Source organism: Hyaena hyaena, unplaced genomic scaffold, assembly GCF_003009895.1.
Source record: "Hyaena hyaena isolate Hyena2069 unplaced genomic scaffold, ASM300989v1 scaffold_320, whole genome shotgun sequence".
Taxonomy (NCBI): domain Eukaryota; kingdom Metazoa; phylum Chordata; class Mammalia; order Carnivora; family Hyaenidae; genus Hyaena; species Hyaena hyaena.
This window is the reverse complement of record NW_024080952.1, coordinates 1,326,547-1,351,453: the sequence shown is the minus strand read 5'-3', so window position 1 is coordinate 1,351,453 and position 24,907 is coordinate 1,326,547. Positions and strand designations below refer to the sequence as shown.

Genomic DNA, 24,907 nt, shown 5'->3' with positions numbered 1-24,907 from the left:
ACGCACTATTTTGTATCAATGCAGAGTAAAAAGGTCAGAAGATTATAAGGCAAACCAATGACCGAGAACAGGTAGAGAGCAATGCTTCTCAAACTTTTGCGTACACTAACCACCTGGGGATTTTGTTTAAATGCAGTCTCTGATTCCAGGGTGGGGTCTCGAAGTCCGCATTTCTAACAAGTCTCCGGGGATGCCCCTTCTGGATTATACTTTGAATATTAAAGAACGTGGACTCTCCAACCAGACTTCCTGGGTTCAAAGTACACAGTTACCACTGATTAGCTGTAATCTTGAGCAAGTTATTTAACCTCTCGGTGCCTCAGTTTTCTTACCTATAAAATGGAGATCAAATGAGGTATTCTCTGTAAAATGAATACTATTTAAATGTCAAGGCTTATTAGTGTTACTTCATTTGGGGGAGGGAGACGGGAAGAGGGTTTAGCATGGAGTGCGAGCCAAAGAAGTCTTAGCTGTACTTTTATAATTAAAAAAATAAAACCCCAAAGTATTCCGTTACTGACATGTGCGCGGATTTTCCTCCTCTCCCACGCAAGCAAGTTACATAAGTATCCGGATTAGTGATGCTTGTGCTACGCTCTGGGCTGCTAAGGAGTCTGTCTGCAAACTGCTTTGGGTCTTCGGATGCAGACCCCATGCGTGGGGACTGTGTTTCATTGGGAGCCGAACCCTAAGCTCCTGTGCCTCATGCAGGGCTCACGCGGCTCTCGGGTATTCAGAACGAATACTTTTCCCCAGCACCTGCGGAGGGGTGGCCACAGCGCGGCGCTCGGGAGAGGCGCTGGGAGCCTGCGGAGGCGAGTTGGGGGTGGGGGCGCTGCGGGGCCGGGGCGGGAAGGGGCCGCGGGGCGGGAAGAGGGCCGGCCCACGTGGACCACCGGGCCGGGCGGGGGCCGGGGCAGCGGCGGGCCCGGCCAATCAGCGCGGCCCGCGGCGGACCAGCCCCTCCCGGCCCGCGCGCCTGCAGACTCGGCTCAGCTCCGCTCGCTGCGCGCCGCCGGGACGGGGCGCACGGGCCCGGCGTGCGGCTGCCGCCAGACCCCGGGAGTGGAGTCGCGTCCGCCTTCCACAGGCGCTGCTTTTCTGCGGCAGTTTCGGACTTGCCTCCGGAGAGACGTGGGAACTTTCACAGCGACCCTGCAGAGGCGCTGGGCCGCTCGCTGGGCGCCCGCGGGGATCCTGTGCGGGGAGATTCGGACTTGGCTGCGGCTCTAGTCAAGTAAGAAGGGCTGGGAGGAGAGGGCGGGAAGATGGGGTTGCGGACACGCTGGATCCAGTGCTCAGTCTCTGTCTCCTGGGCAGCAGCCGCCTCTCGGGCTGATACCGACTTGACTCGGCGGCACCTCCCCCGCCCCATTCCGATGCGCTGGAGTGCGGGGGTTCTCTCGTGTGCTGTAGTTGCCGTGCACCTTGAAGTTGGACGCGGCGCTCCTAAGTGAGGATGCATGGCTGGGGCTGGGCAGCTGCTTCTTGCAACTTCAGGGTTCGTGTCTGTCACTCACAGATTCCCGGGGAGCTCCTTGGGTGCGGGCAAGGCCACTTGATGGATTGGTATGAGGAGTGCGAGGGCGAACTCGTGGTGAGCAATGGTTTTGGACAAGCCGGCCGTGGGGCTTCATCCCATGGGTCTGAGCCGGATCTTTATAGGCGCCAACGGGAGAGAGCAGCTTAGCCTACACCTGAAACCCTGGTTGCGAGGCTTTTGCTAGAAGGACGCCGCGTGCCCCCGGGACGCGTCTTCCAGCTGAATCGCTAAGCTTCCCGCCCATGTGACGCACTAGTGCGGGTCTGGAAATTCCGTCCCTTCCCGCCTTAAGCACCTCGGATTTGCCAGCAGGCCGGAGTGTTTGCATTGCTTCCCCGCTTTTTCAAACCATTTCTTGCATCATTTGCCCTGTCAATCCGCTCATGGAAGGGAAAGCATCTTTAACCCTAAGCTTATGCCTCGGGAAGGATGGGAAGTGGGAAGCCGGGGATCCCACACCTAGGGAGGCAGCTGAGGCCAGACACGGTGCCACTGGTGCGTTTTCCTCCTGACTCAGTATTGCTTACCGTCCGGGGGTTCCATGGACGCCAAGCCAAGTCCTGAGGCAACTCGCAGCAAGACGTACATGTACAGATTCATGGATGCACCGAGATCTACTCAAGTGCCCAGACTAACCGCCCCCCCCCCCAACTCCAACCAGGATTTAAAGAACCCCCTTGGTGAAGCATCTGCATCCCTGTACTGTTTTCAACCCTTTAACTTTTCTACGGCCGTCCCTCCAACAGGAGCGAGGTTGATGTGATGTGACAGGCGATCCCGGTGTGTGGGGATGGGCGTGTTCAAAGCCTTGATCGGCTTCTTTCTCTAATATCCTTGGTATAGGGATTGTCCACACCAACCTGAAAATTAAACCTGCACGCCCAGACACCCACGCTCGCCCAGTCACAATATAATCAGTGTTCTCCACTTGGTCATCCTTGAACAGATGTATGACTTAAAAAATTCTTCAACAGCTTGCTGTGGGCTTTACAGTGAGAGGCATCTCTGCTAAGTTTGTAGTCATAAATCAGTGCTCAAGCCTAACACTTCCTTGGATTGGAAGTACACATCTTAATAAGGCAGCAAGAGACACTCTTCAGAATCATCTTGACTAATGATGACTTATGTCCTCCCAAACTGACCGCGTGAGCAGACATTGCTCATTTGCACAAAAAGCTTTCTTCATATATGTGGACATTACTTGATCAGTAGTCTCGTAAAGCTGTATTTCAAGGTTTCCTCCCTCAGTTCTGCCTCATTGTTCTGCTTTGCGTGACTTTTCTCTCTTCCCTCTGTGACATCTGAACTACCCTTTGACACTTTATATGGTTTTCAGTCACGATTTGACTTGGCCAATTTTCCCTGTTAGAGATAAGAAAGTTGCTATTTCCAGAAAACCAATAGCTGCTAGCTCACTTCTTTTTGAATGACTTTAATTTCTTTAAACTTCTCTCCACCCCCACACAAACACAACTTGCAACTATCTCTACTTAATTACTGAATATTTTTCATTGGAAGCAACATTTTCGTATTTCTAGTGCTAGAATGTTCTAGGTCACTTGAATTTCAATATTCATTTTTTGCTTTTTTTAGAGATGTGTATTGTTTGATGACCTAGTTCCATTTAGTCTAAAAAAAACTCTTTGTCCCCCCCCCACCTCCTTTTCAGTGGCACATAGCCTTTCTCTAATAGCTGCTTTTATCTGCAAGCTCATTTATGGTTACACTTAATACTTTGTTATGTAAATTATGTGTTGATGCATATGATATTAAAACTGCATTCGCTGGGGATTAACCTGTGGGGATGACATCATCACTAGCCAATCCCCTATCTGATATGAACATGCATTGACAAGAGTCACATTATCCTGTTGAGCAAGGGTTTCTACATTGCCTGTGATGAATAACAGAAAGAGGGAAGTGATTTTGGTTCTTCCTAACTCTCAATTAGCTGCCCAGTTGGAGAGTTTTGGGGATTTCTATACTAAGAAGCTTAGCTTAATAAAATTCTCAGACTGCTGTTTATAGATCCCTTTAGAATTTGCAGAGAAGCATGTTTTCCCCCTAATGCCTTTTTCCTCTTTGGGAGTGTTTTACCCTACATTTTGGCTCTAATTTCTTTAGATATGGAGAGACCTCATGGTAACTGGCCTTGCCTTCTCAGATTTTTTTTTTTTTCCCTCAAGATAGATGGAACATCTATCCAACATCTAGATGATGGACTTATTTGTGTACCTGTGTGCATTGCATCAGGTGTTGGGTAAATACATCTGCTAAGATTAGCAAAATGGCTTCAAGTCCTGAAGCCATTCATGGCTCCCTGGGAGATCATACAGTGTACTTTATCCTAATTTGTTAGGGAGATAGAGGATTGAGGGTGAGGAACAGACAATAGGAAAAGCATGTCCGAAAAGGGATTGTGAAGTGATCTTGGCCACATTAATCACCTCATAAATACTTGTTTTGAAAACATTATTAGAAAAAGCTCACTTCCTTCCTAGCAGTCCTTGCTTACAGACATAGGCTTGAATTACACTTTGTAATAATAGCCGACTCAGTCTGTCTTCTCTGGCACCCCACCTTTCAAAAGACAAAATTAACTTTGGCTTTCCATCTATCTGGTACCTGTTGGGGAAAAAAGTAAGTCTTCCTGCTTTACAGTTACTATTCAAATTAAATCCATTTTCTTCCATAAAGTCAGTTAAAAGGGCTCTTGTGCTTTTTTTTTTTTTTTTTACTTCTAAACATAAATTTAATTGCACAATCTGGTTTAAAGAAAGACTCAAAAGCTCACAGAATTTTAAATTGGGAGAATACCTCAAGAGTTCAGTATTCTAACAGACCAAGGATAGAAGGTGTTATGACTTCAGTCTACTACGGTATAAAAAGGATTGGGGTCCTAACTTCTGGCCCAACGCCCTTTCCTGACTTTTCCAATAAAGGCCTGCAGGGTGGTGTTGGGAAGGTAGAAGGACCGCTCCTTTCAGCTGTGTCTGCAGAGCAGAATCATGTCCACTTCTTTCACTATCAAATATTATGCTGGTTGAACCCAGCTCAAGAATTTGACAGCTGCAAGCTTGGGCCACTTTCTGGTAGCTGCCATGGTGCCTGCAGTTACAAAAGAGACACATAAGGGGAGGCGACAGTGGGAGATGATGGGGTAGAGTGACTCAATTTGGACCTATTTGAACACACAAAAAGACACAGGTGTTAAAATGACGATGAGGCATGATATAAGGCTTGAGGACTCAGAATATTAATTTATTGTGTGATGGTCTCCTCTTTCATACTTTGTGCTTTTTATTTGCTGTAAGACCAAACCGGTTTTTGGAATAAAAATCTGTTTTCTGGCATGGTTGTGAGTAATGATAATGGTGTCCTGCATTTGTTGAACACTTAATGTGTGTCAGCTGTAGAATGTTGATGGTAATGAAACGTCCTGGTTAATAAATGGCTTTCTCTATAGGGACGAACTACTGTTTTTTCAAAGAGTCATGAATCTAAAACCGTGTTGAATCTTTGTGTGTCACTCTTTTTAATTCAAAAGATGTCAGAATCTTACAGTAGCAAGTCATTAGCATGAGCATAAATAATTTTAACTCAAAAGTATGGTGGTGTCAGATATTAGGGAGTTCTTGTTAATAAAATGTTAATGAAATGGCAAATAAAAATAAGATGCTGTATTTAGAAAGATAGATAGTAATGATGTGGCTAATCTGTCTCTTTTCATAAGATTGTAGTATTGTTAGTGCAGAAGAGTAAAATAACTCCTTTAGAAAGACACTCTAGTATTTCTTATAGAAAGAAAACACTAGGCTTTTAAAAATATTTATTTTTATTTTTTATTTTTTGAAGTTTATTTATTTATTTTGAGAGAGAGCAGGCAGGGGAGGGGGAGAGAGAGGGAGAGACAGAAACCCAAGCAGGCTCTGCACTGACAGTGCAGAACTGGATGCAAGGGTTGAACCCATGAGATCATGGGTTCTCACCGTTGAAACCGTGAGATCATGACCTGAGCTGAGATCAAGAGTTGAATGCCTAACCAAATGAGTGATCCACCCAGGCGCCCTTAGGCTTTTTTTTTTTTTAAATAAAAATACGGCATTGCAAAAAAAAAATAATAATCTGTTGATTTTTTTCTTTTAGTGCTGTAAGTTCATTTCTAACTAGGAAGCAATTGAACATTTCTGTAGCATTTTACTTGTCTTAACTAAAGGTGGAACTGTCCAAAGCCAGAGTTATTATTAGTTTTTTAAATGATGATTGCACCTGCTTGAATTCTGTTTCATATTTATGCCACATGTCTCAAAGTATTCTCTGAAAATTCAGTTTTATTTCTTTTGCTTAATGAATCATGAAAACATCGATGAGACTTTGGTATACCATGGGCTCTTCCCTGTGCACCCCTGGTCCTAAAACTGAGATGTTCAGCACAGAGTCTGAAATAGTCAAAGAATGTTTCCAGGAAAGAAGAAACTAGAAGACCCTCTAGGGCAGTGGTTCTCAACTGGGGGCAATTTTGCGCCGTTGGGGACATTTGCCAATGTCAGGAGACATTTGGTTGTTACAACCAAATTAGGTAGGACTGTAGCAGCTAGAGGCCGGGGGTACTGCTAAACTTCCTCTAATGATTGGGGCAGCCCCCACAGCTAAGAACTCTCTGGCCCAAAGTGTCATTAGTGCTGAGGTGGAGAAACTCTCATTCAGGGTAACTTTCGGGGCCCAGACTAGTGAAAGGGCTTATCCAATGTCCCTAGTCCCTATTTCTGGCAGAGAACTGAGATCTGAGGTCTCTAATGCAGAAGCTAGGATTCTTGCCTTCTCTTTTTGATGATGTCTTTCCTTTTTGATTTCTTTAATTTATAAGGATAATACGTGTTGGGCAGAAAATTCAAACACTGGAAAAGAGTATAAAAAGGAAAGTGAGAAATGAACCCAGTTCTGCCATCGAGATAATATCTTTCTGTATTTCAATAACTATATTTCCACTTCTCTCCTTCTGCCTTTATCTGCATATAGACATTTAGACCAAATCATTTTAGATAAATGGGGTCATATAGCATGTAATCTTTACTTGGCAAAGTGCCACTGGCAGGCCTTTGGTCAAACCATGGTTGGGGAAAGAGACTGACATCCATGCGGGCAGCTGGAATCCCTTTGAGGAGGAAGACTTTCTGGACAGTGGTGGCTGTGTCTCTGCATTCATCAGAGACTCAGATGTACTCTGGAGCTGTTCCGGGGAGAATAACAATGCAGTAAAGAGAGCTAGAGGACATTCTTTTTCATGGCTGCATGTTTTTCTGTGTAAAAATTCATCTTCCTGCTGGTCATCAAACACCCAAAGTCATAAAGCAATTTTGAGTTTCTTTATAATGCATTCATCTTTGCCAAAGATCGCAAGTTTCATGTCACTGTTGGAAAAAGTCCTTCCGTTCAAATTTGTTTTTCTTGGTGTCCAGTTTAAGATTTTAAGTAGTTTGCACGCCAGAAATTTTTCTTTCTTACAGCAGAGCGTTTAATTAAGGCAGCCCCAAAATATATTATTGGGGTGAATTCTCTGCATGTATCAGTAGGGCAACAATTCTCTGGGGCCTGTAGTCTCCGTGACTATTTAAATCATTTGGCAGCTCTTGTAGAAGCAGCCAGATTGTAATGTAAACATCTGTTACCTTTTCTCTGCTTTCAGAACTGATTATGCAACCCGGCTTCACATCAGAGACACACAGCTTTCTTCCTCTATATTTTTGGATTAATTCCTTCTACACACACACACACACACACACACACACACACACACACATCCATGGACACAAATCTAAAGAGCCATAAAATTGGTTACCATGAGCCCAGTCGTCCAAGGATAAAACTCACATTTTCACCCTCTGTCCTGCTCTTTGCAGACCCTTGGATGTGCTCGGGAGCACGGAGCTCCATTAAGCGAGCTGGGGGATGGCTGTGAGTCTGTCCCCTGGTACCAGCCTTATTCTCCTTGTGTGCTGAATTTCCACTTGCCTCAGCCGAGGGGATTTGGGAAATGAACTGGTTAACATTTAAACCTCTCCAATAAAGCCGCGTAGGACCAGCCAGTGTAGAAATGGGTGGGAGTGGGCAAGGAGACATTTGAATGGAATTGGACGTTAGGTAGCAAATGGCTCTTTCACTAAAGTTTTCTGCTGGTATTTGCCACTTCTCCATTAGGGAATGTTTGTCAAATATTTGCTTTGTGGACCTTGCACAAAATTATAGTAGCTACAATAGCTACCATTTGTTGAATAAGGATGTTGCTGGTACTGCACTGTTTTAAACAAATTGTGCTAAGATTGCGGCGCCTGGGTGGCTCAGTCGAGTAAGCGTCTGACTGGCTCAGGTTATGATCTTGTGGTTCGTGAGTTCGAGCCCTGCATTGGGCTCCGCGCTGACAGCTCAGAGCCTGTAGACTGCATCAGATTCTGTCTCCCTCTCTCTAAAATAAACATGAAAAAAATTGTGCTAAAATACAAATTAACATCAGTTCACCTACCATTTTTTTTCTTTTTATTAAGATTTTTTTTTTTAAGTAATCTCTACGCCTGACATGGAGCTTGAACTCATGACCCTGAGATCAAGAGTCACGTGTTCTAGTGCCTCAGTCAGCCAGGTGTCCCACCACTTAACCATTTTTAAGTGTGTAGTCCAGTGGTATTAAACACACACATTGTTGTACGGTTGTACCCGCTGTCCATCCCCAGAACTCTTTCTGTCCCTTAAAGCTGAAACTCTGTGCCCCTTACTTAAATAGCAGCCCCCCAACTCTCTCGTCTCAGTCCCTAGCGGGTGCAGTCTACTTTCTGTCTCTAGGAATTTCACTGCCCCAAGTACCTCACTGAAGGAGAATCATACAATATTTGTCCTTTTGTGCCTGACTTATTTCACTTCACATAGTGTTTTCAGGGTTCATCTGTGCTGTAATGTGTGTTGGAATTTCATTCCTTTTTAAGGCTGGAAAGCATCACATTTTGTTTATCCATTCATCCATTGATGGATGTGTGGGTTGCTGCTACCTTTTGGCCTCTGTGACTAACACCCCCATGCACTTGGCTGTACAGATATTTTTCTGAGTCTCTGCTTTCATTTCTTTTGGGTGTATACACAGATATGGAATTGCTGGATCATATGGTAATTCTGTGCTTTAGTTCGAGAAACCGTCAATACTGTTTTCCATAGAGACAGTATCATTTAACTGCACGAAACATTTTTATGCATTATCTCATTTAATCCTCTCCCAAGTGCTATGTGGTAGAAAGTCATCATCTCCCTTCTGTGCACTAGGAAAGTGAAACACATTGGACGAATGTGTGCCACAGGTGGCTTGTGGCAGAGCCACGGCTTGAACCCAGGCAGTGTGGGAGAGGCAGAGCTCTTCCTAGATTATTCCTCCTTTCAGTTCAAGAAAGATGAACTAAACGCCTCCTGTACGTGGCCTGGGTGTGGTGGGGGTCTGGGGGGGTAAATAACAAATGTGTTTATTGCAAGAGAAACTCTGAAGTCCTAATGCTACCGCCCGAAGGAATTTCATTGAGCTGTGGTGTTCCCGTAGGTCACACTCATTGTGAAATTGGTGTTTGAGCAAAATAATAACAGGCCGATAAATATCTGCTGTGGTTATTTTGGCTGTTCATATTAGTGCTGCCTCAACCCCTCTGGTGATTAATAACCGTGCAGCTCATGGTTTTTAAAATGCCAGGCCAATTTTTGCTTTTCGTTGGAGGTGGTAGCAGTGGGTGTAGACAGTACAAGGCAATAATGGAGATCAAGATAAGCCTTGGGTAGGATCTCAGTGATGATTGCGTTTTTATTATACAGAGACAGTAGGCAGAAGACATTGGCGTCTCCCCCACCAAAAACACAGCTGAATGGAGTTCTTGCAAAAGAAGGCACGTTTCATCACTTTATAGAATTAACAATTGATCAGTATTGTGGTTTCTGAGTCCTTTATCAGCACCCCATGTTTATTCATTATTGTGATTACACAGTCCAAGCAGCTCTGCTTGCTTTGATGAGCAAAAGCAAGCCGCCAAGGCATTTAAATACACTTGAAATTAACGTTTGCACAAATAGGTGTCTGATGGCGTATTCTAATTTGATTCTAAAGGCCTAGAAATAAGCCTGTATCTAGGGGTGTCCTCCTGGGAATCCTAAGTCAGATGTGTGTTGTTTATGTGCAGGGTTTCTGTGTTATTTAAAAGGAAAATGGCAGTGTTTGGAACACATCCGCCCCACATCCTTTGTGGTGAGTAGGGGGAGCAGAGGACCAGTGAGTGTGGCTGTTGATACTGGCCTCGCATTGGGAGGGAGAGGCAAGCTCTAGCATTCCTGATAGCTAGGGAAAAGTCAACTTGTCTGGATATATACTCGAACAAAGTACACTAATCATCCCGTGGAAGTATTAATCAGAGAAGGAAAATACTCCTTGAGTCTGAAAGTTAAGGTCACCCTGAGAAAAAGGACTAGCAGAATTCCTAGAAAACTCTGTTTCTTCAAGACATTTTGATTCCAAATTTACTCTCTTCACATTTACAAAAGACTCATGATCCCAAGTGTAAACTCAGTTTGTGGTTTGATGTGCAAATATTTCTGAACCATAGCATAAATAGACATGAACTTACAAGCCGTTGAGTACATCCATATACAAGTTTCAAAGTCCTCATTTACTTAGAAGTAATGAGGAGAGATGAATATAGGCTTTATGCTGATTGCAAAAAAATTTTTTTGTCTTCTGAACATACTGGATTTAAAAAATCTATTTCATGTTATCAGCCTTGTTTGGTATGCCAGTATCCCAATTCTAGTCTTATTGTAATTCTTTTTATTGAAGTATAGTAGACACACAATGTTACATTGGTTTTAGGTGTATGACATAGTGATTTAATAATTCTACATGTTATCCTATGCTCATCACAAGTGTACCTACCCTTTGTTACTATAAAACACTATTACAGTAGCGTTCACTGCGTTCCCTATGCTGTATCTTTTACCCCCTGACTTACTCCTTACAAAACTGGAAGCCTCTATATTCCATTCCCTTTCATCCATTTTGCTCAGTCCCCCAACCACCTTCCCTCTGGCAGTCATCAGTTTGTTCTCTGTATTTAGGGATCTGTTTCTGCTTTATGTTTGTTTGTTTGTATTGTTTTTTAGATTCCACATATAAGTGAAATCAAATAGCATTTGTCTTTCTCTGTCTGACTTCCTTCATTTAGCATAATACCCTCTGGGTCCATCCATGTGGTCACAAATGGCAAGATATCATTATTATTTTTATGGCTGAGTAATATTTCAGTGTGTGTGTTTGTGTGTGTGTGTGTGTGTGTGTGAGAAACATCTTTATTCATTCTTTATTCGCCCATCTGTGGATGGACGCTTGGGTTGCTTCCATATCTTTGCTATTGTAAATAATGCTTCAATAAACATTAAACATAGGGGTGCATATATATTTTTGAATTAGTATTTTTGTTTTCTTTGGGAAATTCCCAGTTGTGGAATTACTGGATTTTATGGTATTTCTACTTTTAATTTTTTTAAAAATATTTTTATTTATTTCTAGGAGAGAGAGAGAGCGTGAGCAGGGGAGGGTCAGAGAGAGAGGGAGGCACAGACTCTGAAATAGGCTCCAGGCTCTGAGCTGGCAGTCAGCACAGAGCCCGATGCGGGGCTCAAACCCACGAACCGTGAGATCATGACCTAAGCGAAAGTCGGACGCTTAACCGACTAAGCCACCCAGGCACCCCTCTACTTTTAATTTTTTGAGGAACCTCTATAGTGTTTTCCATAGAAGCTGTTCCTGTTTGCACTCCCACCAACATTGTGCAGGGGCTGGCTCCCTCTTCTCCTGAAATTTCATATTGTCATTTAGACTGGTGCATTAGGAAGATTTTGTTAAAACACAGATTCCCAGAGCTCACCTTCAGAGCTACTGGCTCTGTAAGTCTAGGATGGTGCCTGAGAATTTGCATTTCTGACAAGTCCCACAGACTGTTGATGCTGCCAAGTGTATGCTTTATGCATCATTTTACAGTTCATCTTTCAGAGTTAAAAATTGTAATAAGGAGATTTCCATAGAACAAGGTATTTTTGATTAGGTTGTGAGTTTCTCGTTTTGTGATTCACTGGTTAAGTTTGTCTAACTAGTATAATTCTGAAGATCCATGTAGATTACTGAGCCCAAAATACAAATTAGATATTGTATTTTGGGTCAGTGTTCTGTATGATAAACTGAGTTTGATAATATCGATAAGTTTCTTTTAAACTGTAAGGTGTATTTTCTATCGTGGAGGCTTTTTAGAATAAGAATTGTTTAGTTGTTTGAATGGAGATTGAGGCTGTTTTGCTGTACGTAGCATGTAATGAGCATTATCACCTACTTCTGTCATCTGGCTGATGTCTATATTGATCAGGGAAAAAATGTGGCTTCTGTTTTCATATACTTTGAGTCTGATTTAAATTGCAAGCCTATCGGCAGGTGACATACAGGAATTTTGTTTTGGTTCCTGTATAGTTAAGACTCAGCAGATGTTAAAAGCTGATGTGGATTTAAGATTTCATCCGTTCTGGGAATAATTGAAGACTTAGTTAGGACCAGAAGATGGAGTTGTAGATAGAGTTATAGGACTTGAGGGGGTACGGAAAGTTTTTGCACAGATGCTTGGCTTGGTGCGTGCTCTTACTGCTTGGAGGAATAAATTACTGTCTGTATTTGCTTAAATGAAAAGCTTTGAGTGGATTTTACTTTGTTTTGCACTATTAACAAGAACTAGAAGTTTGCAAACCAGAGTCTCTTCTGAATGACAATCAAATGTTAAAGAATTTTTTTTTTGTTTTATTTATTTCTTAGAGAGAGAGAGACCGCGTGAGCAGGGAGGGTCAGAGAGAAAGGGAGACACAGGATCTGAAACAGGCTCCAGGTTCTAAGCTAGCTGTCAGCACAGAGCCTGATGCAGGGCTCAAACCCATGAACCATGAGATCATGACCTGAGTCAAAGTTGGACGCTTAACCGACTGAGCCACCCAGGCTCTCCAAGAATTTGATTGTTTAAATCCTTATTCATTTTGTTTAAATTGGGGTTTTGGGAGATTATTTTAGAGATAGTCTGACATATGGAAACACGTGGGTGTTGGCAGGAAGGTTGGAGCTGGCAGCCACCAAGAAGAGAGGATGGGCTGGGTCAGAGTCCCTTCACCTCCTCTGTCTCCTGAGCTGTGTTTTTAATTACATGGCTGTTTTGCAGAACTTTGGTGTTCTCTCGAAGGCTGTGGCGTGTTGCGTATGACTAGGTTTGTACTAACATTTCCTTGGGACTCATCTGTCACTGTTGTCCCTTCGGCACGTTTTCACTTTGGTCATCTTTGTCCTACTGTCAAGATGTGATAGCTCTCCTCCCTGGCTGCCTCCCATTTTGCCCTCTGTCCACCTCTAGTTCTTAACTGCAGACAGTTTGAAGATGAGACTTCCAGGTTGAATGGCAGACTAGGGCACAACTGAAATTAGTTTATATGGAAGACAAAAACAGCAGATACATCCAAACAACAAACCTGCCCTAATCTTTTTATTTTTTAGAACAAATACCTAATTTTAAAAAGTATGGCATTTTATTTACTGTAGAATCTAGAGAGTATGGATGGAGTTCTCTGTTGGCTGGGAATTCGTTGGTCAGTGTTATTACAGCTGCTATTTTTGTATCATATGGACGGCGATGCCACCAGTGATAATACAGCAACCAGTGACCTTGTGAAAGCCCCACTGGTAACATGCAAGTTGTAAAAAAATAAAAGTACAATGACAGTAAGATAAAAAGTAAAGATCACCTTTAACAACTCCTCGAACCTGTTTCTAAAGCTCCCTCCCCACAAATTGTTAAGAGTTTGGCTAACATCATTCTGCATATATTTAAAATACATTTTGTCTCAAATCCCAACACAAGGAGGGAGAACGGTCCTCTGGTCTGCTGGTAGACTCTCTCTAACCCTTCATCTGTCAGTGCTCGTTGATCAACAGAAGTAGGGAGCATTTACGTTTATTTAAAAAGTATAATGTGGAAGCTTCAAACTATATTAAACTTTTCTATTTATATTATTTAAATCACATATGCTTACTAAATATGTAGTATTGTGTGAGTTTTTTCACTTAAATAGTGATTTACTGAACATCTGTTTCAGTTGTCTACATTGTTCCCTTACCATTGTCTTAGAGAGTTATCCATCTTGATACATACATAGCTCTTGTCCATTTCTTTAACTGCCTAACTTTCATTAGGAATGTACTACATTTTCTTTCGTTGTTCCCTACAGGCCAAGCCTTTTACATTACAGTGAACAAACGTTCCAGTAGAACTTTCTGCCATGAAAGAGAACATCCTAAAATCTGTGTGGTCCACTCAAGCAGCCGCTGAGCCACATGTGACTGCTGAGCGCTTGAATTGTGGCTGTTGCAGCGAAGGAACGGAGTTTGAAATTTTATTTGTTTTCAGTTAATTTAGCTTTATTTAAATAGCCGCTCATGTATAGTGGCTACCTTTGTGGACAGTGTGTTGGAAGGTATACCTCCGACAGAAGAAAGCACGGCTACTATTTTACTATTTTACTGCCAAAGTGTTTTAGTAAGTGACTCATCAAGAGATGGAAGTGTAGTCTGTTTTGTTCAATAAGAGGACCGAGACTCTTTGGCTGAAAATAGGGAGATAAATAATCTAATGAAAACAGGACGGAGTCGTTAAGATTTATCAGGCATTTTCCTTCCCTCCCTCAGCGACTCCTGTCTGCTCTGCCCTGGCCGGGCTTCCTGATGGGAGCTGTATCATTCTACCGGGCCGTTCTTTGTAAAGTGAATTGATGGCTATGTAAATACAGCCATTAACCTTAAGCACCTCAGACAGCTCCTTGGGCGCTGCAGTTTTCTTGCCCTTGAAAATGCTGGTTGTTGGATGCCAAGATAACTAAAAAAATTTTTCTCCTAACTCTTTGAAATGCGGGACCTTCTAAGTGATAAGCCACAGGAGCCAGTGAAATTGAGGGCCTACTAGGTGTAAATACTATGGCAGGGGTTTGGAATTCTCTTCTTGCAAAGGGATGTTTTGTAGGTTTACTCTGGATAGATAAGAAATAGGACCCTGTGTATTTGTATGTCTGTCTTTAAAAAATACGCTGAGATAAAATTGGAAAGCACGAGTCAAGGGAAGTTCGTGGAAAATTTGCTTTTAAAGCAAATGGAGATTTATAATTCTGAAATTTTGTATATATTTAAAAATTAATAGTATATGTTGCTGTTAAAAATACCTTCTCTTTTTTGTCTTGAAAGATAGAGGAGATTGAGTGGAGGAGGAGACAGAAGATAGATAAGATTACCATGTTGAAAATGCATTCGACTGGGGAGCCTGGCTGGCTCAGTTGGTAGAGTATGCAACTCTTGATCTTGGGGTTGTGAATTTGAGCCCCACGTTGGCCATGGAGTCTACATAAAAAAAAAAAAAGAAATGGGGCCCTTGGGTGGCTCAGTTAAGTGTCTGACTCCTAATTTCGGCTCAGGTCATGATCTCATGTTTTTTGAGTGTGAGTCCCACATTAGGCTCTGTGCTGATAGCGCAGAGCCTGCTTGGGATTCTTTCTCTCCCCTTCTCTCTGTCCCTCCCCTGCTTGCGTATTCTTGCTCTCTCTCTCTCTCAAAAATAAATAAATATTTTTTAAAAAAGGAAAGAAAATAGATTTGGTTGTAGGAAAAGTAGCATTTGTGTAGAACTAGGGCCAAAAGATATCAGTAGCCAGCATCTTGATTTTCTGATGTCATTTGCTTATTCCCCTACACTCACTTTGGCCAGCTCTCATTTCCTAGAATGCCTAAACTCATTTCTTCCTCAGTGGCTTTGTACTTGACGTTCTTTTCCTTGGAACTTGCATCCTGTTTGTTTCCTTTTCTTTTTTCGCTGGTTCCTTCTTATTCTTTAAATTGCGAATGTTACCTCCAGTCCATAACTCCCTTACCTACTCAGAGCAACAGCACTCTGGCCTTCTATAAAGCATTGGTGGGTGTTTCCAGTTGCTGACTATGTGGAAATGCTTTGAAAACTGCAGCTTAGTGTATAAATGCACACTGTCATTATTCCTGAAGTCCTGCCAAAAGCCACATTGTCTCTGCCAAGCTGTAGTGATCTTCCATACGGCCGGGCACTGGTGTGAAAATGCAGAGCTGTGGAATTCAGAGCTGGGGCTTCTACCTTTCCATCTGATCCTCCTCAATGCCATCATCCCTTTCAGCTTTAAGTCCTGCCATGTTGACACACAGGGGAGGAAGGCTATGATCTTGCTCTTGGGTTTGGATGAGATGGAAGCACACATGGTTTTATAATTAAATTTCACAGAAGACAAGACCTGAAAATTCAAACTGTAGAACACGTTGGTGTCATAATAGGTGCAGCTGAGGTGCTATTTACCTCTGAAATTTGTTATTGTGGTAACATGATGAGGAAGTATGTGCTACTGACCAATCCAAGAAGGAAGGTCCAGTCTGAGAATATTCACATCTATGGGTGAGTGTTGACCTCGAGGATGTTGGAATGGAATCTCCTGGGAGGTTCCCTGAGGTGACAAAAGGCACCCCATTGGAGAATCTGGATTTCTTTCTTTTATTTAACCATCTATGGTCCATCTGTATAGTGTGTATACATACAATACAGGGTTGTGGGAGAGATGCTAGTTGCCTACATAATATCCATTTCCCCCCCTTCTTTCCTAATGGCATTCTGATTTCTAGCTGGCCACATGCTGTACACACTGTTTCACAGCCTCTCTGGCACTAGGGTGGGCATGTGAGACACATGTAGAAATGACAGGTGGTATTTCTGTGGGAATCTTCCTAAAATCTAGAGTGGAGCCATTTGCGGATCTCTTCAGTCCTGGAATGTGATGTGATAGTTGGTGCCCGAGCAGCCATCTTGGTGTGTGAGGTGACCTTGAGGAAGAAAGAAAGGTGGGAAGAAGGCAAAACAGAAAGATCAAAGCAGCAGGAGGCCTTGGTGATTGTATGGTGATAAAGTATCTGCCTTGCCTATGTACCAGAGGACTTAATTTTATGAAAGAGCAAGTCATTTTGTGTTGAAGTCTTTATTTTCTACGTCATTGTTATATGCAGTGAAGTGAAATGATACAGGCAGAAGGTTAGCACCCCACCCTTAATGGGTTCACAGTGTGGTAGAAGGATTTATATTTCATAAATCCAGAATGCTCTTTCAAGTTATGTGTAGACATAGCTTTAGTTCTGGAAGATCTCAGTGATGGGAACAGATGTGCTACACCACAGATTGGGATCTGGAGGGGTCTGGAGGGATGCACACTACATCTCTCCCATTCCACCTAGATACTGAGAGCCATTTCTAGGGAGGGTCAGACAGAGATTCTCTGTGGTTTGGGGGCAAAGAGTGAAGAGAAAACTGCCACGGGTATTAAAAGCCATCAGAGCATTCTCCAAATTGCCAATATTGAGGTTAGTTACACCTCAGTCTCTAATAAATTGAAGTCTTACCCATTTGATGTGTTTTGACAGGAAATGTATATTTACTGCCTGAAATGACTCCAGTTGCTGAGCTCTGAACCATAGTATATCATAAATGATTAACATGAGAGCCAGTAGGAACCTCACACCTTCTCCTTAACAGCATTCTATACGAAACAATTTCTCACAACTGTAAGATATTTACCCTGTTTCCAAAAGTACACGTTCATGCTGGTAGGTTTTGAACTTGTCTGTCAAAAATAGTTATTGCTTTTGCAGATAGAGAAGTATTCACTTAAACTCTAAGGGAATGAGCCCATAAACTCAGCGTATCTTGATCAATACCATATGTATTGAATGAGGCTTAGAACTTCCTGTTTCTTCCTTCTTCCATATATTTCCCAAATGCCCATTTTGCATAAGATGGTGGGTGGGGTACAAGTCTTGATTCCATTATGGTTTTCATATACAGGGAACTTTCAGTCTGGTAGCTACAATGAAGAGAGGAGGGTATTGTACGTGGAGGTCATAGTCTATTGAATGTTCAGAGGTAGGAAAATTCATCTTCCACTCCTGTTTGACAGTTAAACTCTCTTATCAGCCAGTTAGGACTCCATTTATTTTCTCTTGGCACATTTCCAACAATAGCCTTAAGTGCTGATGCTCCAAAGATACAATAATGCCGGGGCACCTGGGTGGCTCAGCCGGTTATGTGCCTGACTCTTGATTTCGGCTCAGGTCATGATCTTGTGGTTCGTGGGATTGGGCTCCATGTTGGGCTCTGTGCTGACAGCTCGGAGCCTGCTTGAGATTCTTTTTCTCTTCCTTCTCTCTCTCTCTGCATTCCTTTTACCCACTCCATCACCAGTCTCTCTTTGTTAGCTTTCCTTCTTCTATGGCTTCATGTAAAGGGGAACATGCGTGTGTACTCTTTTTCGAGTTTTTTGGGCAATATGATGTCTACTCTTGCACATAACAGTTTTTCACTGCTGTGTAATATTTCATTGTATGAATAGGTCACTCTATACTTATCCTTTCCTACACTTTTGAGTTTTTTCTAGGGTTTGGCTGCTATGAACACTTTCATACGTGTTTTTGGTGGACAAAGAATGCTTGTTTCTTTTGCATGGCCTTTTTTTTTTTTTGTCTTCAGACTAATGTTTGAACCAGGGCTGTTTCTTGCCAGATTTATTTTTTTTAATTTCTTTAATTTTTTATTTTTCTAAAAATAGTTTATTGTCAAGTTGGTTTACATATAACACCGAGTGCTCATTGCCAGATTTGTTAAATAATTAAAATAAGGGGCGCCTGGGTGGCTTAGTCGGTTAAGCGTCCGACTTTCGCTTAGGTCATGATCTCGCGGTTCGTGGGTTCGAGCCCCGCGTCGGGCTCTGTGCTGACTGCCAGCTCAGAGCCTGGAGCCTGTTTCATTCTGTGATTCCCTCTCTCTCTGACCCTCCCCTGCTCACGCTGTCTGTCTCTCTCTCTCTCCTAAAAATAAATAAAAAACATTTAAAAATTTAAAAAAAAAAATAAATAAAATAAAATAAAACACTTATACAGCGCTTGTCACATGCCAAGCACTATTCCAAATCCTTTGAACATATTAGCCCATTTAATTGGGGTGAGTAGGACTGTTGTCTTCATTCTGTGGAAGAGCAAACTGGAAAAGAGAGTGTGAAGCCCCTTGCCAGCGTCATGCAACTAGTAGCTTAGAGCTTGAATTTCTCTCTGTCTCTCTCTTTCTGCCTTTCTCTGTCTCTAATTGAGAATGTCTTTCCAACATTGATCAGATTAGTAACATTGATTTCTCCAAATGGTTACCCTTCTGCAGGACCTTGTGCCGGGGAGAGAGAGAGAGAGAGACAGACAGACAGACAGACAGACAGCAAGGACCAGCACTATAAATTGAACGCCAGCAGCTAGTGTTTTGAGCTGGAATTTGAACCCAGGTGGCCTGCCTTCAAAGGCTCTGCTCATAACCATTCTGCTAAATAAAACAAGCTTCATCTCTGGCAGCTTTTCCCTTTCCCTTCCAGCTCGCCTTTCCCCCCTCTTCCTGAGCTCTTTGCTATTCCAGGTGGCCGTGCAGCCTCCCTATGCCCTCTCTTCTGCTCCCCGATGGTTAGCTTTATTTTGCAACTCCAGCCAGCCACTAGGTGTGAATGGGGCAGAACTGGGTGGCCTTCAGAAAATTGTGCTCTGCAGTCACTCTACCTGGATTTCAGTCTTGGCTTCAGTCCTGACTCTGTGCACCCCCGGGCAAATAATGTTAATCAGTTGTCCTCATCTATAAAAAGAAAATACCAGGTGTGAACTGGCTAGGAAATGCCAGCACAGCACACAGCACGGTGCTTGATACACAGGAAGTTTTCATTAGATGTAAGCAGCCCCTGTATTTCTTATGATTTAGTTTGGTTGGTTTTATTCAAAAGGATTGTCATCGGGGCATTTTAGTGAAAGACTGAGCAGCTGAAAAGTCTCCCCATGTTAATTCCTCCAGGACAGACAATTCCTTTAATAACCCCAAGTGTGGATCTCTAACAAGACAACCTGACTGGGGATATATTTGGGGGCAGGATTCCTTCCCCCAGTGCCTTCAGTCCTGCTTTCCCAGCAGCCACCTGCATTAGTAAACTGGATAAATGCTGTGAACCCCCAAAGTGAAATCCTCAAGTGGTTTCACAAACACTCAGAGGAAAATACCAGAGAACTCAGCATCTTTTCTTTTCATCTTGTTAATCTCTATTGGTTTTCTGAAGTCCAGGGAGAGTCGTCTTAGGACTTTCCAATTTTCCGGCTGTAGCCGAAGAAGCGAGCTTGAGCTCTAGGGGTTCTAGAGAACAGCCACAAATCCAGGAGCACTTGAGTGGGAGTCAACAGCACCTCGGCCCGCCTGGGTTTCAGCTACGCCCATTATTAATTCTCTCTCAATGCAACAGCCCTCGCAGATGAGTCAAGAGTTGATTAACGGTACACTGCTCGCTTGATCACATGGCCCCGGCACTTTGAAAATGCGGCCGGGTGGGGTGGGGGAAAGCAGGGGTGTCCCCTCTGCAGAAACAAAGAAAAGCCCAATATAGTGTCGCTCATCCCATTTTGCATTAATGCTACTGTTCTGCATTTAATTAGTGGCCAGCAGTTAAGTCAGGCATCTAACATTTTGGCGGTGTCCTTGAGCTATGGCAGTCTTTTAATCAAGCAGTCCCCCGCCCCCCTTCTTTTGATGTACTATCTGCAGGCAAATAAAAAGACCCAGCTTCAATGGGACTGGTAAAAATGGAAGGGGGATTTTGGTTTGCAGGTTTTTCCTGATGTTTCATGATTAAAGGGGCCCTGGCAGGTGTAGGGAGGGAAATTGCTCATACAATCTTTAGGGGTGGGCTTCCTTTTAACGTCTTGGGAAGTGGGAAACAGACAAGAGGAAAATAATAGAATGGAAATAATGGAATAAAGGTGCGGGAAATATTCTGTGAGCCTAGACTCAAAGAACGAAGGGGAAGGATCAGTGATTTCCTCGAACGTAGCAGATGAAACATTGATCCAAGGGGGCTTACGAGAGGGGTGATGGCTCGGAGGTGAGGTGCAGAGAATTGAAATGATTTCACACCACTTAGGCTGATGATCTGGGTACTAGAGCCCTCTGCGTGGGTAAGAAACATATTACTACTAATAAGGGTTTTGAGCCAAGGCAGCCCTGCCTGCTGACGGGTGCATCACAACATACACATCAGCTTTCCTGGAGTCTTTACGGCATTTTATTTTTCTCTCTAACCTTTTCTGACATCCTGATATAAATTAAACCATCTTCCCTCCCTGTGCTCTACCTGCTACCCCAAGATTACAAGTGAACTTGTATTTTTGTGTCTTTCCTGCTTACTGGTTCTCTGGCTTATTTATAAGCTGTACAGTGTCCAGTATAAATACTTTCAAATATTTGTTGATTGGCTTTGATGATTCTGCTATGCTGGAGAGATGCTTTATATTAGGGGTTCCTCTTCTGAGGGTCTGGCTTCCAATTCCATTTTGGGGGGGTGTGTGTGTGCACGTTTATGTGTGTGTGTGTGACTTTGGGCAAACCGTGTAACCTCTCCCGGAGCTTCTGTTTCTCCGTGTGTAAAACAGAGTCGATCCTACCCATCTGCTAGGAGGGATGTGTTATATAGTGAGCGAGCATGGGGACCTTGTCCAGCACAGTGCCCAGGACATAAGTCTCTGTTACTGTCCCCTTTGTCTTTAACCTGGCAGTCCACATCCGCAGGGAATGTTTATCTTGTAGAGGAGAACATTTGACTCTCATTGGAAAGCAGCTTTTAGTTGTCTATGTTTTGTCCCTGTCTTTGGAGAAGATGATAGAGACGTAGGCGAGAGGAGTGAGAAATTGCCACGCGTAGTCCTCCATAGGAAAAAAAATTGATTATGGGGGATTAATCTTTACAATTCGTTTTATCGATTGGCTTGGCATAATTGCTCTCTTCTCGAACGTCGGCAGCATCTTCAGTTTCAGCAGCAAAAGCTGCCCAGAAAGTGAATGGGCCCTTAACATGTTTTGGGGCTCCAGTTATTGAAATGTAAATTCCACAGAAGAGAAAGATACAGAGCTTGACGCTGTTTTTGGGAAAGTGACATCAAAATGAGCATATATTCCAGGCACAATCTATCATCAAATCTTTTTTTACATGTTTAGTAATTTAATAGGAGATAAGAGCTGATATTTATCGGACAGTTAATTAAGTACCAATCATTGTGTTCACCCTTTTAATGATGTTTTATCAGGACAAGCCTATGAGTTTGGGACACTGGAGTCTGACTGCTCGTGAGATTTCATGCTGAATTAAGTGTCTAAAAGAAAAATCATATATAGTCAGAATTCTTTCCTGAAACATCCCATAAAATATTTTTGGGTACAATCCTGTAGAAGAGTTCTTTTCCCTTAAGTTTGAGAATTGCTGAGCTAGTCCACAGGAAGGAACAAAGGGAATGCAGAAGCCTGGGCGTTCAGATGCGTTGAATAAATGAATGCTGAATGAATTCTGCTTGTGACTACCAAACTTCCATAGACGGGTGATAGGTTGTAACTACCAATACTTCCATAAGTATTTCTCTGGCTTAAAGGATTGGCTTGCTTCTCTTTTAATCTTAAATCTTTTTAACCTAAATCTCTTCTACGAGATCTCTTGTGACGTTTAAACACTGCTGTGGAGACAAACTTGACTCTAGTTACATTCTAATGTGAGTTCGTATATTAAATGTGCCTATAATGACTCCATTGTGCTATTAGTGACTCATTTTTTTTAAGTTTATTTATTGCGAGAGCAAGCAGGTTGGGGGGGTGGGGAGAAGAGAGAGAGGGAGAGAGAGGATCCCAAGCCGGCTCCATGCTGTTAGTGCAGAGCCTGACAATGGGCTCCATTTCACAAACTGTAAGATCATGACTGAGCCAAAATTAAGAGTCAGGTGCTTAACTGACTGAGTCACGCACGTGCCCCTATTAGTGCCTCATTTCTGTGGTGGAGACGCTGGAGCATGCTCCATAGGTAGACACTGCTGTAGGTAGCCCTGCATGATCCCTGCCTTCTAGAGGTTCACACATTTGTGGTGTAGGATCTGATTTGCTTCTAACCAATGGAATAAGCAGAGGTGATGGGATGTCATAGCTGTGATTGTTAAATTGTGTAAACTCTGCCTTGTTAGTAGCCCTGCCCTAGAGATTCTCTTTGGTAGCTTGGAGATGTAAGCAGGCATGTTGAGAAAGCCCATGTGCCAAAGAAACACAGATGATCTCTAGGAACTTCAGGAGACCCTGAGCAAGCACACAGCTAAGCCATGCCCAGTTTCTTGGGCTACAGAAAGTGTGAGATAATAAATGTGTGCTGTGTGAAGTCGTCAAGTGTGTAGTTCATCTGTTATGCAGCAACAGATGTCTCATCACACAAATAGTGAGTGTCGGGGTTTGAATCCCATCCCATCTGATGGCAGATGTGAGGCTGTGAGCAGATCTGGAAGGACCTTGAAGGTGATCTAGTCCAGCAGCCTTTTGGTGGATGACTGGAGCTTTCACCATCTCCCTGGCCAGAGGTCAGCTAGCTCCTTGGAGACCCCAACACACTGGGGGAATTTGTTGTTTTTGGAGACATTTGCATTCCATTTGGATAGTTTCCTATTTCACTGATTGATTCACCTCCTTATTTTATATATGTGTTATGTGTGTATGTGGTTGTGTATACATATATATATATATATATATGTTTTAAGTTTAATTATTATGAGAGAGAGTGAGAGCAAAAGAGAAAAAGGAGAGACAGGATCCCAAGCAGGCTCTGTGCTGTCAGCACAGAGCCCATGTGGGGCGTATATTCATGAGTTGCGAGATCATGACCTGAGCCGAAATCAAGAGTTGGATGCTTAATCAACAGAGCCATCCAGGTCCCCCAATTTACTTATTAAACAGAAATATTTCCTCAGGGTCCCCTCGGTGCCAGGCACTCTGCTAGGTGATGGGCTATGGTCTTGCTTTATAGAAGTGACATCATTATTAAACATTTCTACACAGTCATGACTTTTTAAAATCTTACTATAATTTCTCTAAGTCCTAGTTCTGTTCAGTGGGCTCCAAAGAATATTTCTGACCCTTTTTCCACAAGACAGCACTTCAGATATTAAATGCTGCTGCCTTTTTGTCCCCCAGAGTCTTTTTTACAGCTTGTTCTCCTCCTGGCTTTTTTTGCCATTGGGCATATGGCTTGGTCTGGAGGGGTGCAGCCCAATACATTAGCTATGAGCCGTAAGCAGCTACATAAATTTGAATGGATTAGAATGAAATAAAACTAAAAATTTGGTTCCTCAGCCATTCTAGCCACATATCGAGAGCTTGGTAGCCACCTGTGGGGATGACTATTGCATTGGAGATACAGAACATTTCATCCTGGTGGAAGTGCTGTGGGACAGGACTGAATCTTAAATTGAACTGAATAATAAGAGATCTTTCATTTGTCTAACTCATAACTGAATTACTCTTCTATAGTTTTAAGTAATATACTTTCATTAATGGAACATAATGTTAAAATAACATTTTAAGCAGCCATATTGTAGTCCTCATTTAAAATTTTTAAAAAATGTTTTTATTTATTTCTGAGAGAGAGACAGCGTGAACAGGGGAGGGTCAGAGAGAGAGGGAGACACAGAATCTGGAGCAGGCTCCAGGCTCTGAGCTAGCTGTCAGCACAGAACCTGACATGGGGTTCGAACCCACGAACTGTGAGATCATGACCTGAGCTGAAGTCGGACGCTTAACCGACTGAGCCAGCCAAGTGCCCCATCCTCTACTTTTTACTCACGTTTTTAGACCCAGCCTTCATAACTTGTATTTACCTCCAGAGAATTTAATTCTCTTAACTTTCAATGGGTTAGGTACCTTATTGGAGATTTTTCTAGTTATGCTTTTGACATATCAAAACTGTGTTTTTCTTCCTGGGTTCAGATCATCCCCAAATTTGAGTGGGATGCTGGCAATGTCGGCATCTAAATTATTGATAAGAAGATGAAGAAAGAGGATGGGGGCTCTGCATAGAGCCCGGTGCCATTCCACTCAAGAGTACACTCTAAATTGACATAGATGTAATTAATCAGCAGCGAGGAAAACTTTTGATGGGTTATTCAGCCTATTTTCGTTATGTCTGGATTATATTTCTTTACATTTTTGCATTGGAATTTTATGAAAAACTTAGAATATGTTGCTGAATTCTGGATTTTGTGACCGTAATGGTCTTTGATCGTCAACTGCCATGGGTATGAAAAAGGGAGCATTGCCAGGCATGGGTTATTCCTAGTGAATCCATGCAGATTCC

The 24,907-nt window shown here is 42.8% G+C and overlaps 1 protein-coding gene across 2 annotated transcripts in view; it reads left to right on the top strand.

The window, feature by feature from the left end:
- The window catches only part of TAFA4 (TAFA chemokine like family member 4), a 190,212-nt gene that overhangs the window by 13,302 nt on the left and 152,003 nt on the right, over positions 1-24,907 (top strand). The window contains exon 1 of one of the 2 annotated variants that reach the window (XM_039248851.1): positions 1,200-1,237. The exons of the other annotated variant lie outside the window; for it this stretch is intronic. The gene's annotated coding sequence lies outside the window, so the exon portion shown is untranslated. Of the gene's footprint in view, positions 1-1,199; positions 1,238-24,907 lie in introns of those variants that run through there. 2 annotated transcript variants of the gene reach the window in all.